This window comes from Schistocerca serialis, chromosome 8, assembly GCF_023864345.2.
Source record: "Schistocerca serialis cubense isolate TAMUIC-IGC-003099 chromosome 8, iqSchSeri2.2, whole genome shotgun sequence".
In the NCBI taxonomy this organism is placed as follows: Eukaryota; Metazoa; Arthropoda; class Insecta; order Orthoptera; family Acrididae; genus Schistocerca; species Schistocerca serialis.
Window position 1 is genome coordinate 325,209,405 of NC_064645.1, and position 17,867 is coordinate 325,227,271.

General features: G+C 45.1%; 1 protein-coding gene across 1 annotated transcript in view; it reads left to right on the forward strand.

Annotated features, from left to right (window-relative positions):
- The first annotated feature begins 983 nt into the window (after positions 1-983).
- LOC126416184 (rhophilin-2) overlaps positions 984-17,867 on the forward strand; it is a 461,568-nt gene continuing 444,684 nt past the window's right edge. Inside the window, exon 1 of the mRNA XM_050083765.1 lies at positions 984-1,049. The gene's annotated coding sequence lies outside the window, so the exon portion shown is untranslated. The remainder of the gene's footprint in view (positions 1,050-17,867) is intronic.

Here is a 17,867-nt window from a genome sequence, read left to right on the forward strand (position 1 = left end):
CATGGGGGGGGGGGGGTAATGTATGGGACGTTAATTGCTAATATTTCTACCTTCCTTTCAACTTCAGCTGCATTGTCGATACTTCATGCCGTACACCCGTTGGAAGTAGTCATTCTTGCGCGATAGTAGTGTTTCTTCCGTGGTTTTCCGTTTTCAGACCATATCGCGTGTTTACATTGTCTAGCTGATCCCGCCTGCTTCGTCGGATTCCTGTCAGCTTTCCTCTCTTTTTAAATTATTTTTTTTAATTTCGTCTGTCTTCTTTCTATTTAAGATATCGTTGTTCTTTCTTCCATGAAAAGGCCAGACTGATATTGCTTTTTAATATATCAGAGGCTTTTGTGCGACAGTCCTCTCCCCAGGGAGTTGAAGTGTTACTCTTCCAGAGATGGGGAGGAGGTCGTTGATGGGACGGTTTCGACCGCCATTGTCTTCTTTAAGATTATATTATCCAATATATATTTCTTTCATACAGGATTCTTTTACGTGGACAATGAATTTCTCTTTTTTCCTATGGCACTAGACGTCTCATTTAGCCCGTCAAGCTCATTTGTGTTGAATGTCAAATCAAAAACATGTTCTATTCAGTGAGCCGTGAGGTTCGGGTTTTTTTTTTTTTTTTTTTTTTTATTATTATTCTCGGAAGTCTACGCTAGACATTTACCCAACTAGTGTTGAAGAAGGTTCGTGTTCAGAGTTCGTACTTGTTCATAACACGATAAAAAATATCTCTGCTCCTCTGCGCTGCCATTTAATACCCTTGTGCATAAAAAGGCGGCCGTGGCCCCTGTGCGCATAACTCATACTCTGAACACGGGCAGATTACACGGACCGCGTCGCTGTACGCCGTCAGTGGGACACGATGTTGCATCCCGTTACCGGGACGCGGGCGCTTTACTGTGCTGTTGCGCATGCGCGGCTGGCGGGCCAATCGCGCGTGGCGGGAAATGGGCGTCTGTCTCAGCGGCGCGCCAGTTGACTGTCGGCAGTGACGGTGCGCGGATCGCAGGGAGCTTTACGGTCTCAAGTGGACGCGTGCACCGCGCGAGGTGGGTGTGCGCTTCGCGAGCAGGAGGATGTGCGAATGAGTGAATGACGTGATGAGATGAATCTGTCAGCGCCCGGCCTGCTCCTTCCCCACTTTTTCTCTGCTGTTACAACAGTTTCCTCTTAAAGTGTTTGTTTACTCGCTGGCTGGAATGAGAAGCTTCTGTCGGTGTGCAATGGATTCACAACGCTTCCTCAAATGATTTGATATGGAAATTGAAAGTTTTTCCAGCTTGTTTGGTGTTTTTCTTTTTTTTCCCTCCTGTGGAGTAGTCGTTCCAACGCCGTTTTTTCCAAATCTGACTGTCTGTTTACACTTTTTTCGTGGGTGACTACTCTGCGGGTACTTCAGTATTGGCTGTAGGAAAAATCTAGAATTTCTTGTGCCTTGACGATGTCGCAGTCATATGAGCTGTCCGCTTTTCGATATTAACTTTTGCTTAGATATACTAAAAGCAGTGATTTGTGTTTGACATTTTCGCGCCTTCAGTTACACGTATTCATTCAGTAGACGAAGTTTTGCTGAAGACTATGTACTACAGTATAGGTATTTTTCAAATTAGTAAGAAAGCCCCTTGAGTCGCTTCTGTGACTGAAACATACCAGCCAAATACTATTTTTAACTTCGGAAAGTGTTAAACATTCATTTAAGATCGTTGAAATAATATGCAAAACTGTTAAGACATCCAGATGGTGTTGAAGGAAAGGGCGCGCACCGACTAACCATTATGGAAGATATGCAGGGAATGCATACGATATGTACGCGTTACTTTAATCCGTTGAAAGGTTGCTCAGCTTTCCAGCTTTGAAGTTGACACTGTGATTGAAATAATGTATGAACTTATCAACCGTGTTTGAAGATATCCTCACGAGGTAACTCTGATCCAGTCCAATCATGGCACCGCCTCAAGCCTTCCCAAATGGTGTATGATTAAAGAGTGCGCTCGGAACGCTGTAACGGAGATTTGAAAGAACTTTAGCAGAACTTATTTTTGTTGTACGAATTGTGAAATTACTCGTTGCCAACATTCATAACAACAAAACAGTATAGTTTGAAAGTACGATTGTTACACCTCAGCCCCATGTAGCTAATTGTGGTGGAATAGCTTGAACATAACCAGGTTGCGTTGCTAAGGCACTATGCTTGCGTTTGGGAGGAGACGAAGTCCATCCTATTCCACGTTTTTCCGAGGTTTAAACTTCTGTCGCCCAAAGCTGTAACGATTAACTCTGTGAAGTCATTTCGGGTTTCTTCCTCTATCATTTCTCCTACTGAGCGTCTATTCAGTGTTCAATGACCTTCCCATTGCCAACGACGTGTTATATCTGATATTTTTTCTCTCTCCAAAGCTTAAGCACGGAAAAGTGCGGTGTGTTTGTGTTAAAATGTCGACAGGCGGTAGCGCTACGAAATCCAGCCTCGAGCTGAGGCACTCGGAGGTAATGTGCGTTTCAAAATTGCTCTTAAAACCTTATAGTCTTGAGTGTGTTTGTACCCGGCTCGCTGTACGCGACAGTAAAGAAAAATTAGGTCGCTGTCTATAAGGTGTCCTATTTAAGGAATTGTTGGTCGCTATCTCGCTTCCCGCGCCCGGGTTCCCGGGTACGATTCCCGGCGGGGTCAGGGATTTTCTCTGCCTCGTGATGACTGGGTGTTGTGTGATGTCCTTAGGTTAGTTAGGTTTAAGTAGTTCTAAGTTCTAGGAGACTGATGACCATAGATGTAAAGTCCCATAGTGCTCAGAGCCATTTTTTTGTTGGTCGCTATAAAATCAGAAGCCGTAAGCCCCTATAAAAGTCCCTTTCGTTGCGGCAAAAATCGTGTGTTGTCTGATCTTTGTGTGTCATTGCTGCAGCTAGATTGACTATCTAGCCGGCAAGAGGGCGCCAGCTGAAAGCCGCACTGATGTTTTTTTATGTGCTTTGCAGTTCCGTGCCTCTAAGGATTTAATGCCTGTGTCATGTGTGTGCTATTTGACGGAGAGAGCGCTGTCTGGCGTGACAGGGCAATATCTGCAGTTCCGGCTTCAGCATTCCACATTTGATTGGACTTCGCGGTCCATTGTCAGTGATAAATACTTTTTTGTGAAACTGTTTTAGATTGTTCTGCTTTCAGTCTATCAATATCAGTGATTAAGTGTTGTTGTTAAGAGTTCACGAATGAGCTCTTTCATAAAACAGCGAGGAACAGTGAACAGTCTTCTCCCCGAGGTTATAGGAAGTTCGCGATCTGCTCTTCTGCTTTGACCAGTGATGTCACCGTCATACATCGAGGTGACACTCTGATCTGTACCGTAGCCCGAGGAGTAGGCCCGGGTGGAATTTTGAAGTTTGTCAATCCAGCAAATAAATCATTACTTTTTTTTACATAATTTCTCATCCCATTGTTACATTCACGTCCTCGCCGAAAACCCTTGTTCTCCAGTTGTGGTCTGGCATTTTCAGTTTTTTATTAGGTTTGATGGCATTACTAGCAAGAACGTCACCACCAAAAACCGTGTACCCGCAAGCGTCACGATACTTACATAAAATACGCCATATTTTATGACATCGTAGTCGCCATAGTAGTAATGTAGTGGTGACGAATAAATGCTCAAGCTGACCGATTCTATCATATTTTTCACTATATCTGTTGTTGTGGGGCGAAAAAAACCACTGAGTTAGTTAAAAGTAACGTTGTGCAAGCTCGTAATTGTCAATCAATGAAATATATCATCCCCTTCATTTATAAATTTTAGATGTGTTTACACATCCAATTTAGTCAACAATTCTAGAGTCTTTCGTTATTTTTTTCTGTAGCTTTTGCTCAAATTAAGACAGACAAATCAATATGTTAGTGGTAGAAGGAAGATTGGTTAGCAGTTTCCCCCGTTTAAATTCACTCGAAATATGACAGATTGGTGTGTCCGTTGTTCATAATGGTTACGTTAGTCTGTAGTACGATGTCTGCACAGATGACCTTCTGCGTCGGTCACTGTAGAAAATTATTATTATTTTCCGTGTGGGTCATTGTCGCAAGTCTTCTGTGTGTCACGTCGGTGACTGGAGATTCGAAGAGTAGCTGTGTCTTTTCAGGTTGAAACGTTGTATTGTGTAGTTGATAATCACGACAGCAAAAGAGGAGGGTGGGTAGCCTTCTGGAGTAGCACCAAGCACATATCGGGATTGGGCTTCCACTTTCCCCATCGATGGTGTTACGCGCCGTGACCACGAGTTGGTTAGGAATTCAACTTAAGGGCAATGACACTATGTTTGGCGATTAGTATCTTCGCCCGTTACCTCTCTTCCCCGTTCCGACCACGTACTAACAGTTTTAGTTTTTTTAATTCGGTGAGAACAGGTATCATTGTAGTCAAGCTACACTAACAAGGGGGGGCCGCCAATTGTGAAATTCAGATTCGATTCATACTGCGCATAATAAAAGCTCATGGCCAGAGGTGTAATGTGGCAAAGCACCAAGATGCACTTCTCAGCCGTTGTCGAGAAAATCGACAGTTAAAAGAAACCGTTGCGGTGAAATACTCTCTACGATTAATGATTTTCTACAGCGTCATAGCGCAGCGGTAAGCGCTGGGGTTCGTAATTCGAAGGTCGCCGGATCGAATCTCGCGGCATGCAATATTTTTTTATTATTAGTTTTTTGCAATAATGAATTGCTTATGCATGTTGGTGAAGGCGGATCGCTCTCCAATTGTACCGCCTCCATTTTTCCGTTTGTTTAACAGGGTGTACCAAAGCTGTCCCGTCTGCACTGATTTTCGATGATGTTATAAGTTGCGCTAGGGACCGCATCTACCTTCTTTCGAAGTTAGCAGGCAACTACGCTGTTACGGGGCGGCTCGTTTCGGCCCATTCAACATCTGTCCTCCAAGTGTAACGAGCGAGTAACGTCTCCGTTAACTATACGTGCTTAACATTATGAAGACAATTAATAACATTTGTGAAATACAACTTTGTTTGCGGAAAACATAATGATGTTCGAAGTCGACAGTTTTTCCGCGACAAACGACTTTCAACAACTTATTATATGCATAATTGTTTCAACTGATTCCCGGGAATTATATATAAAATATTGCATGGCGCGAGATTCGATCCGGCGACCTTCGAATTACGAACCCCAGCGCTTACCGCTGCGCTATGACGCTGTAGAAAATCATTAATCGTAGAGAGTATTTCACCGCAACGGTTTCTTTTAACTGTCGATTTTCTCGACAACGGCTGAGAAGTGCATCTTGGTGCTTTGCCACATTACACCTCTGGCCATGAGCTTTTATTATGCTCACTATGAATCGAATCTGAATTTCACAATTGGCGGCCTCCCCTTGTAAGTGAGCCAACGTCGGTTACGGAACTGGATACGGGAATATTTAAGCTGGATGGGAAGTAACTGGTGGTGGCCAATCTGTGTTGTGTTAGCAGCCACAAGAAGAATATTCAGCACATACCTGTTTCATGCCGTGTATCACATTCCATTACAATAAAGGAGCTATATTATCTATGGAGAGCACGCCACTTGACACAGAAGCAGATGTCACTTACAAGGGAAACTGTCCAGCACATCTCCCTCAGATTTAGTGGTAAGATGGGCCAGTGGGTAGCCCATAGAAAACTGAACGGAGATCGAACATGAAAACAGGAGGTGTAATAAACTGAAAAAAGAAGCAAAACAGAAACAGTGAACGTTCCAAGCTGAACATGTGCAGTGTCGAGCGAATTTAGATGGCCACGCAGTCGTGGTTATGTGGTCACGATGTTGAAGTGCGGAGGGGGAGACGTGTGTTCTGATCTCTCTGGTGCCTTACTTTCTTTCCCCAGAAAATAATGAGCTGCCCGTCCTGTCACATTTGTTCGCTGTATTTGAATTTGTGTCGTGGTGTAACGTCCGATTGCAACAGCGTGGTGTAACGAAGGGACCTCCAGACGCCCATACATCATCTTCGTTCTACAGAAGTACCACATGGTATGACTCTTGCGTTCCGTTTAGAAAGTTTTGACTTACGAATTCCTTTGTTCTGACTTGGTTCACAGCCGTTTGTTTCCATTTCTGTGAGAGTCTTTGCGGCATCACGCCTTTTTACACTATTCATCACATTTACTTACGCCTGTAATATATTTCTACAACATGCCCTATATTCTATAACCAATGTCTTAGTATGACGATTGCCTAGACGACAGAAAAACAGGTGCTTCAATGATCGGACGGAAAGTTCATAATTTTGTGAAGGAAAGAAAATAAGGGGGCACGAGTGAGGTTTTAACGCGGATCTTCCGCTTTGCAGTCCAATACCATGACCACATTTGCAGTTCACTCGATGTTTCATATCTTGAGCCTGGGTCGTGCGCTTTCTATTTTGCTTCTTTTTTCACTGTTCAGTACACCTCCTTCCTGTTTTCATACTTTATCTGTGTTCCATTTTTGATTCTCTAGCCATTGGGCTGTTCTACCACCAAACTTGACGGGGTGCGATGGAGATTGGTTCAAATAGCTCTGAGCACTATGGGACTCAACTGCTGTGGTCATAAGTCCCCTAGAACTTAGAACTACTTAAACCTAAGGACAGCACACAACACCCAGCCATCACGAGGCAGAGAAAATCCCTGACCCCGCCGGGAATCGAACCCGGGAACCCGGGCGTGGGAAGCGAGAACGCTACCGCACGACCACGAGATGCGGGCATGCTGCGATGGAGAGTTTCCTTTGTTTTCGTATCATGGTCCAAAGAGAAGATTATACAGATTCTAATGCGATCCATATTTCTGTGTGCAGGACGTGAAACCCACGTTTCATTGCTGTAACACATGGGCCACACCGTAAATACCAGGGTGTACCGGTTGAAAGCTGAAAATCCCAGCTAATCAAAAGAAACCGTTCAATGTTCTAAACGATAAGAGGATTCAGTCGTGTGTGATCGAGGTTCCGATAACAATGAGGGACTTACGTCGAAAACAATGATTTTTAAGTCTGTCATTGCTTTAGCAGTGAACATCGTCATAATCAAGATTCTGCAGATGACAAGCGCTAGAAGTCCCCCTCGTCATGTGTTACTTGACATTTTGCATAAACAACTTCTCCCTGCGCTGTTCCGTCACCTAGTTCACTGCACCTCAGTTCTATCACATGCGCTACGGCTGCAGGTTCGAATCCTGCCTCGGTCATGGCTGTGTGTGATGTCCTTCAGTTAGTTAGGTTTGCGTAGTTAAGTCTAGGGGACTGATGACCTCAGATGTTAAGTCCCATAGTACTTAGAGCCATCTGGCAAATTAGTCGATGTAAAATCGTAACAGTGGTGAAATTTTGTGAACTATCAGGCCACATCCATAAACTGGTGGGGAAGGGCGGCGGACTTTAGTACATTATAAACTGCTCTGCATGTGGGGACAGCCTTCGTCCCCACCCATGAGATTTCATGTTGAGATTTCGTCAGGGCGCCGATGACCGTGATGTCGAGCGCCCCCTAAACCCAACTCATCATCATCCCCTCCAGTGGGCGGATCAAGTGTCGCATACCCTCTTGCTTGGTACACTGCGGACTGGTTTGGAATTTAATCGGAGGCAATGTAGCAAAGTCCGATGATAAGCAACTTCAGATTACCATTCCTTACTCTTGCTGGTTAAGTAATGGCGGTGAAAATTTCTTCAGGCATCAGGATTCGCGTAATGTAATGTAATGTAGGGGAAACTATGGGGAATCGGTAATTTCGATGGCTAGTTGAATCCCGGTGGATGCGAAGGAAAGCAAGATCAGATTTTTGTCGATGACAATGTTATTAGAAGCGGAGAACAAGTTTGTATTGGGGTCGGAAACTGCCGTGTCCTTCTCATAGGAACCAGCCCAGCATTCGCCGCCAAAGATTTCAGGGATACCATTGAAAATTAAATACAGGTGGCCGGAAAGAGCATTTGAACCAGAATGCGAGTCCAGTGTCTGGCTACTGTGTCACATTGGTCGGTTCCTAAATTCGACATTCATTTGAGGTAACTTCTTTACCATCTGCTTGTGTGTCTCGCGAAAACTGACTTGCCTCGAATGTTCGCCTAATGCAGTGAACACGATCGTTGATGCCTCTATTAGGAGGCGATACCAGGTAAAGAGAGAAGCGAAACGGACGTGAATAAAGTCTGAGACAGCCGATTCCGTCACGTAGTACGTTAAGATTTCCCCTTTTCTACTGTAGTGCAGTTGGTGGTGAAACGGGCACTGAAACATCCTGGAAATCGACCCGCATGTTTCCGAACTCTTTCTCGGTACTGCCTGCACGAGTGCGGGTTCACGGAGAAGCCGTTTCCCCCTCTGCGTGGCGTTGAGCAATGTCTTAATGACGCACTGCCATTCTAGACGCATTACCACTCACCTCGCGGCTCCAGTTCCACGTAGGCGTTCCGTTTCGGAAGCGACCGCGAAGTGTTTCAGCAGTGCCTCCGAGAAAACGACCTCGACAGGTGAGAAGGTCGCAGTCTGAACAAACAGCCGTGGTCGTGCCAGCGGAGGTCGCGCGTGGTGGTACTTACGTCCGTATCGGTTAAGGAGGCAGCACCGACTGGGTGGACGCTGAACACTCGCGCGAACACTTCTGTATGTGGGGTGTCGCCTGAAAGATTACAATTTGTAATGCGCATTATTTCCTTTAGCTGTGTAGTATACCGTTCAGCTTTCATTTATTGCATGACTTCCTAAAACCATTCGATATATTAGTATAGAAAGTCTGTCCGTCTGTATGCCGAGCTTGGAAGACTGGAACACACTATTTAGAATTCTAGTTATCACTGGATAAAATACAAGGCTAAACAGATATCTAGGAACTGCACAGAACCAAAATGCAGTTATAGTCTAAGGACATGCAAGGGTGGCGTAATTGAAAAGAGTGAGACGGATTTGTATCGTATCCCCCATGTTTGTTGTTCAATTTGTACCTTTCGGAATTTTACTTCGTGACGCGATTCAGGTCTTCATAGCAAATCGAACTAAACACGTCGTTCATAGCGGAACGAAATCGTGCTATGTAAAATTAAATTCGGGAGCAGGACGATATACATCAGCGGGCTAGGGCATGACATTTAAGCAGCATAAAGCTGTTCATGCATGATGTTGTTGGATATAGAAAAGTTCCAACAGCATAACTCGACGTTTGCTACAGGAATCTGCAGTTGACAGCGTAAATAAATGAAATGCATTTCTATAAATAGATGTCAAGTAACACAGAAAGCTAAGTACGGAAAAATTAGGTTCCAGGATGAGATGCGTTGGAAGAATGGTAAGGAAATGTAATTCAACTGCGAAATAACTGCCTAACAGAACACTCGTTAGACCAAATCTGTAGTATTGCCCATTAGTCTGCGACACTTACCCCCGTATTAAAAGATAAGATAGGAACAAGGGCGCCTTACTTCGTCCCGGTTTCGTCTAGTAACTGAGAATGTGGTTCGAAGCTAGTCGTGAAAATTCAAACGTAGAGAGGGGGCTCTTGTGTAAGGCGGAGATCTAGTGGCAACATCCGTAAAGCATAGTTTCCAAGAAAACTCGGGCGACATCAGACTTCCTCCCACGTACATCACGCGAAATGACCACGACCGGAGAGGCAGTGACTGTGGTTGTTCCTACGCACTTTCGCGAATGGAACAGGAAAGGGGGGGGGGGGTAAGCATCAGAAGTAACCGCCACCGCAAACCATACTTCAGTGAACGACGGTTGCGACTAATCACATACCTTCAGTCTAGCCGTATTTCCCGTTTTGTGTTGATCGAATAGTTGTTAATAGAACCACGCCCGCCCGCCCCCCCCTCCCCCCACCCCCGATTATTTAGAGACTTGAATTCCCATGTATAACGCAAAGAAAAAAATAATTAAAACGCTTTATTTGATCCTGAACTTCTACAGATGAACAAAGACCATTTATTTAGTTAACGAAAACTGTTCTGTGGGGCTATAAGCGAAATAGCTTAGAAAAGATTCAAAACTGCGTTAAACATTCGTTGGAAACAACTAAAAGCGCTCATTGTCAAACGCTGGACGAATATAGTGAGAGTAATTTGTGCTTTCCTATAAGAAAATCCAGTTTTCACTCCTCTCAGTGTTTATGGTATCAACATCCCTCGAACTGTGTGCGTGTGCATTCGGCGGCATATGCGAATACTGGCTGCAGATGTCGCTATGCATTACCATCACCATTACCTGAACTATATACGATTTTGCAGGGAGGTTGGTATAAGATTGCCTTGCAAACCATGTAGGACCTGCATTTATTCACTGCGACTGGAAGCTGTTTCGAATGCTAAAGGGCATGCTACGCCGTATTATATGGCATGGTATTGTGTTTGTGGAGCCTCCATATTTTTGTCCAACCCCTGATACGTGAAATTGTCGCCGCTTATTCTCAAATACTGGTTGAATACGGTTCGGGTAATACAGCGTTGAGAGTTACACTGCCTCAACTCGACTCGGTATGTTAAATCTTCAATGTATGGTTATCTTCTAATGAGTAGATCACAAGCATTTCAAATTTTTTTAATACAGTCTATAGTTATATGAAATACTGGAAATAAAATTTTCGTTGCTCCTAAAAGCCATTAGAACGCAACCTGCAACTGACAGCGTTACTGGGTGACCGTATTAGCCAGTTAGTAATGTAGAAATTAGTTCCCTGTTTCTCGCGATTAAATAGTTCTTATACGCTGTCCAGTCACATTGTGATCACCGCCTATTTTAGAATGATTTCTAAAACTACGCACTGACAGGTGGCAGACGTAGCAGTGAAGGGTATATAAAGGATGTTGGGCGGGGGAGGCGCGGAAACCTTCCCACAGCAGACTTGCACGCTGCCGTCAATATAGACCCTCTTAAAATAAGGCTCAGAAACCTCGCCCAAGCTTTCTACGACAGAGCTAGGCAATCCCCGAACGCGCTGGTAAGTTCCCTTGGTAACTACAACCCGGGCAAATTCAGGATCAAAACCCCCAAGTCCCTACTAACATAACTAACAACCCCAGTACCCAACCCTAGATAAACCCAGGAAAACAAAACAATTCTCTCACAAATCACAGGACTACACTACTGGCCATTAAAATTGCTACGCCATGAAGATGACGTGCTACAGACGCCGAAATTAACCGACAGGAAGAAGATGGTGTGTTACGCAAATGATTAGCTTTTCAGAGTATTCACACAAGGATGGCGCCGGTGGCGACACCTGCAACGTGTTGACATGAGGAAAGTTTCCAACCGATTTCTCATACACAAGCAGCAGTTGACCGGCGTTGCCTGGTGAAACGTTGTTGTGATGCCTCGTGTAAGGAGGAGAAATGCGTACCATCACATTTCCGATTTTGATAAAGGTCGGATTTTAGCCTATCGCGATTGCGGTTTATCGTATCGTGACATTGCTGCTCGCGTTGGTCGTGATCCAATGACTATTAGCAGAATATGGAGTCGGTGGGTTCAGGAGGGTAATACGGAACGCCGTGCTGAATCCCAATCAGCTCGGAGACCATGGCTGTGGTTACCCTTGACGCTGCATCACAGACAGGGGCGCCTGCGATGGTGTACTGAACGACGAACCTGGGTGCACGAATGACAAAACGTCATTTTTTTCGGATGAATCGAGGTTCTGTTTACAGCATCATGATGGTCGCATCTGTGTTTGGCGACATCGCGGTGAACGCACATTGGAAGCGTGTATTCGCCATCGCCATACTGGCGTATCACCCGGCGTGATGGTATGGGGTGCCATTGGTTACACGTCACGGTCACCTCTTGTTCGCATTGACGGCACTTTGAACAGTGGACGTTACACTTCAGACGTGTTACGACCCGTGGCTCTACCCTTCATTAGATCCCGGCGAAACCCTACATTTCAGCAGGATAATGGACGACCGCAAGTTGCAGGTCCTGTACGGGCCTTTCTGGATACAGAAAATCCTCGACTGCTGCCCTGACCAACTCAGTCTCCAGATATCTCACCAACTGAAAACGTCTGGTCAGTGGTGGCCGACCAACTGGCTCGTCACAATACGCCAGTCACTACTCTTGACGAACTGTGTTAGCGTGTTGAAGCTGCATGGGCAGCTGTACCTATACACGCCATCAAAGCTCTGTTTGACTCAATGCCCAGCCGTATCAAGGCCGTTATTACGGCCAGAGGTGGTTGTTGTGGGTACTGACTTCGCAGGGTCTATGCACCCAAATTGCGTGAAAATGTAATGACATGTCAGCTCTGGTATAATATATTTGTCCAATGAATACCCGTTTATCATCTGCATTTCTCGTGTAGCAATTTTAATGGCCAGTAGTGTATGTTCATCACCCTCCTCTCCAAAAGGCAGGAGTAAATGTCGCTAAGACAGAACACTTCACCAACTCAGCCTTCAAGTAAGGCTGAGAGAGAGAGAGAGAGAGAGAGAGAGAGAGAGAGAGAGAGAGAGAGAGAGAGAGAGACGCAGTCGTTGGGATGCGGAAACGGGGCGATTTATTGGTCGTCCGAAAGGGCACAATCATTGGCGTTCGAGCCAAGGAAAGAACCATTTCCGAAACGGCTTAGTCTGTAAACTGTCGCGTCCCACCGTGATTAAACTATACGGTGCATGGCAAAGTGGCGCTATCCAAAACCGGCGCCGAGGGAACTGTGGTGCTCCATGGACCATAGATGACGGGGTGAAAAAAGGCTGCGATAATGTGTACCGGCGAATAGACGTGCAGCTGTTCAACTTACCGCTCAGATGAACCAAGGGGCTACCAACAGTGTTTCTTCAGCGACCGTTCGGCGAACGTTGCTGCGTATGGGCCTCCGCAGCTGGCACTTGGTTGATGCACCCTTGCTGACTGCAGTTTATCGGTGACGAAGGGTGGAATTTGCACACTAGTACCGCAACTGGATGTCCCCTGATTTGTGACAGACGGCCTTTTCTGATAAATAGTTATGTTCCATTGAACAGATGGCCGTTGGCGTGTATGGCGTGAAAAGTCTGAAAGGAAACGCCCTGCAACAATCGTCAGAAGGGTTCATGGCGGAGGAGGGAGCATTATGGTCTGCGAAATGTTTTCGTGGCATTTCCTGGGTGATTTCGTCATTCTTGAAGGCACAACGTATCGATGTTAGTATGTGTCCATCCTTGGAGACTATCTACATCCATACTCCGCAAGCCACCTGACGGTGTGTGGCGGAGGGTACCTTGAGAACCTTTATCGGTTCTCCCTTCTATTCCAGTCTCGTATTGTTCGTGGAAAGGACTGTCGGTATGCCTCTGTGTGGGCTCTAATCTCTCTGATTTTATCCTCACGGACTCTTCGCGAGATATCCGTAGGAGGGAGCAATATACTGCTTGACTCTTCGGTGAAAGTACGTTCTCGAAACTTCAACAAAAGCCCGTACCGAGCTACTGAGCGTCTCTCCTGCAGTCTTCCATTGCAGTTTATCTATCATCTCCGTAACGCTTTCGCGATTACTAAATGATCATGTAACGAAGCGCGCTGCTCTCCGTTGGATCTTCTCTGTATCTTCTATCAACCCTATCTGGTACGGATCCAACACCGATGAGCAGTATTCAAGCAGTGGGCGAACAAGCGTACTGTAACCTACTTCTTTTGTTTTCGGATTGCATTTCCTTAGGATTCTTCCAATGAATCTGTCTGGCATCTGCTTTACTGACGATCAACTTCATATGATAATTCCATTTTAAATCACTCCTAATGCGTACTCCCAGATAATTCATGGAATTAACTGCTTCCAGTTGCTGACCTGCTATATTGTAGCTAAATGATAAGGGATCTTTCTTTCTATGTATTGGCAGCACATTACCATTGTCTACATTGAGATTCAATTGCCATTCCCCGCACCATGCGTCAATTCGCTGCAGATCCTCCTGCATTTCAGTACAATTTTCCATTGTTACAACCTCTCGACATACCACAGCATCATCTGCAAAAAGCCTCAGTGAACTTCCGATGTTATCTCCAAGGTCATTTATGTATATTGAAAATAACAACGGTCCTACGACACTCCCCTGCAGCACACCTGAAATCACTCTTACTTCGTAAGACTTCTCTCCATTGAGAATGACATGCTGCGTTCTGCTATCTAAGAACTCTTCAATCCAATCACACAATTGGTCTGGTAGTCCATATGCTCTTACTTTGTTCATTAAACGACTGTGGGGAACTGTATCGAACGCCTTGCGGAAGTCAAGAAACACACCATCAGTCTTTTGGCAGGCGGTCGCTTTAATCTGACTGAACGGTATACGAGGGTGTTTTGGTAAGTCTGGTAAACTTCCATGAGAGAATGGAACATGTTTCGTTGTTGACAGCCGTCTGAATAGGTCATTGTGACGACTGCAATTGAAAATGGAGAAAAGTGTTTTGTCCTGTTAAGCATCTGTATTTGTAGAATTGGACTGCCGTATAGATAAAACAGAACTGGATGAAGTTCACACACTTTCTGCACAATCGGTGAGGACGATTTACTTTTGGAATAATGAATTTAAGTGTTACCGAGCAAGCACCGAAGACGAAGCACGTTCCGGCCGTCCGATTGAGGTCACCACAAAGGAAACCATTGACAAATTCCGAGATACGATAATGCAAGGCCGCCGAAAGATTTGAGACTGTCAGCATCTCAACTGAGCGAGTGCGTAGTATCCTGCACAGAGAATTTGCTGTGAAGAAGCTGTGTGACGCTGGCCGCTGTGGCCGAGCGCTTTTAGGTGCTTCAGTCCGGAACCGCGCTGCTGCTACGGTCTCAGGTTCGAATCCTGCCTCGAGCATGGATGTGTGTGATATTCTTAGGTTTAAGTAGTTCTAAGTCTCGGGGATTGATGACCTCAGATGTTAAGTCTCATAGTGCTCAGAGCCATTTTTGAAGCTGTGCGAGAGATTGGTCACAGTCGACAAAAAGGGCATCCTTCACATTCAACACAATCTCTTGCGATGTTCAGTCGCAATGCGCAAACCTTTTTGTGCCGATTTGTGACTTCTGATGAAACTTGGATCAACCAGAGTCAAAGCGGCAGTAAAAACAATGGAGAAACACTGGGGAAAGTGTGCGGAAAAGGGCGCAGACCATTTCGTCAGCTAGTTAAGGTGATGGCCACTGTTCTCTGGGATTCCTAAGGAATAATCCTCATAGATAGCATGGAAAAAGGCGGAACCATAACTGGACCCTATTATGCTTCATTGTTGAATCGTCTGAAACTTGCGTTGGCTGAAAAAGACCAAGGCTATCACGTAAAAAAAGTACCGTTTCACCAGAATAATACCGTATCCCACACATCAACGATAACAATGGCGAAAGTGCATGAATTGGGCTTTGAATTCATTCCTCGTCCACCCTGTTCAACAGATGTTGCCTCAGGTGACTTCTTCCTGCTTCCTAACACGAAACTTGGGCTTGTTGGGAAAAAAATTTTGATTAAATGAGGAATTTATAGTTGCAGTCAATGAGTATTTTGCAAAGTTTGACAGAACCTATTTTTACCGATTAGATGGGAGGATCGCTGGACTAAATGTACGAGGGTGAGTCAAATGAAAACCTTAAATTTGCAATAGCAAATCCAAATTCCGCGCCGTTATCCTGTAAGTTGGTAAGCGTGCTACAAATAGCGTGCAGAATGGGCTGTAGGTGACAGCATAGTGCAGATGCACACATACCGTCGCAGTATCAGTATAAAGATGGCCGCCCACTTGCGACTTGCACCAGGGAAGAACAGCGTTCTGTTATTCGGTTTTTGCGTTGTGAAGGTGTGAAACTTATTGAAATTCATCGACGTATGAAGCTTCAGTACGGTGATGCATGTTTGGTACAGCAACAAGTCTACGAATGGAGTAGGAAGTTCGCAAATGGTGTGACTTCAGTGGAAGATGCTCCTCGTCCAGGTCACGCACAACGAGTTGTGACTCCACAGAACGGTGCAGCAGTTGAAGCCATAGTGAAGGAAAACCACCGAGTGACACTGAATGACGTTGCAGCATGTTTACAGATTAGTCATGGGTCAGCACACCATATTCTGCATGATATGCTCCAGTTTCACAAAGTGTCTGCAAGATGAGTGCCACGCAGCTGACTCCTGAAATGAGATAACAGCGTGTTGATGCTTGTGAAGAACTTCTTTGGCGCTTTGAACGAGAAGGTGATGGCTTCCTTGCAAGAATCGGTACTGGCGACGAAACCTGGGTTCACTTTCACCAACCGGAAACGAAGAGAGCGAGCAAGGAATGGCACCATTCCTCATTACTAAAACCAAAGAAGTTTCGAACAGAATTATCAGCAGGGAAGGTTATGCTGACTCTTTTGGGACGAAAGAGTGATTTTGGAGCATTACATGCCTAGAGGGACCACTGTCACCAGTGCATCATACACAGATCTCCCATAAAATCATCTGAGCCTTGCAATCAAATCAAAGCGACGTGGATTGCTGTCAGCAGGTGTTCTTTTGCAACATGACAATGCAAGGCCCCACACTGCCTGTACAATAGTTGCAACATTCACAGACCTGCATTTTGAGTGTCTTCCTCATCCACCATACTCATCAGACCTCGCCCCCAAGTGATTTCCATGTTTGGACCACTCAAAGACGCGATAGGAGGAAATAAGTTTCGTTCTGATGAAGAGGTACGCCAAGCATTGCATGAGTGGTCAAGCGGACTACCAAAAGAATTTTTTCTAAAGGAATTTATACACTTCGTAAGCGCTGGAGGACTTGAATTGAGCGTGGGGGAGATTATGTTGAAAAGTGATACAGCTTTGAACCACTTCTGCACAATAAACAATATTTAAAAAAATATTTAAGGTTTTCATTTGACTACCCCTCGTACAGGGTGGCGCACGAAATGTTACCATTTTGTTTTTGAATATAAACTTTATTGTCAATACAATCTGAAAGGAACACATACTACAATGAAGACCCGTCCATGGAGATTTGTTCTCAGCACATGCTCAATATGTCCACCATTTCGTTTCCTAACTTCCTTCAAACGAACACTGAAGTTAAAGATTACCCCACGGCACATGTCTTCCGTAATTTCACTGCAAGCTTGAAGAATAAATCTTTTGAGCTTCATTAAATCACGTGGACGTTTCGGGAAATTTTTTTCCTTTAGGTACCCCCAAAGAAAAAAGTCACATGGATTGAGGTCTGGGCTATTGGGGGGGCATTTTTGTCCGTCATTGAAGCGACCTGGAAACCTGAGTGAAATGATGCACATGTCGAAATGCTCGTGTAAAAACTCCAACACAGTGTTTGCAGTATGTGGCCTTGCTCCATCTTGCATGAACCACTGCGTGTTGAAGAGCAAGGCAGTAACAAGGAGCTGTGGAATGAAGCTATTGCGAAGCATGCTCAAATAACGCTCGCTGTTCACAGTTTCTTCAAAGAAAAAGGGTCCAATAAGTCCGTGACTGGAAATTGCTGCCCACGCTGTAATCCTCGGAGCATAATGTTGTCGTTCATGAAGCACTTGTGGGTTTTCAGTGGCCCAAAAGCGTACATTTTGTTAACCACATCGTCTAAATGAAAATGCGGCGCGTCTGAAAACCAAACGTTGTTGAGAGTTTCTTCCCTATCCTCCGCCCACTGAGCAAACAGTCTCTGCTGCTTGTTCTTCAGTGAGCTTCTGTGCACATGTCATCTTGTATGGGTACATATGGTCACTTTTAAGAATGCGTTGAACGGAGCGTCTAGATATTCCCAGTTGCACTGCTGCCTTTCTACACGATTTCCCGGTGTGCGGCTGGTCCCGGCGGAGGTTAGTCCTCCCTCGGGCGTGTGTGTGTGTGTGTGTGTGTGTGTGTGTGTGTGTGTGTGTGTGTGTGTGTGTGTGTGTGTGTTTGTCCTT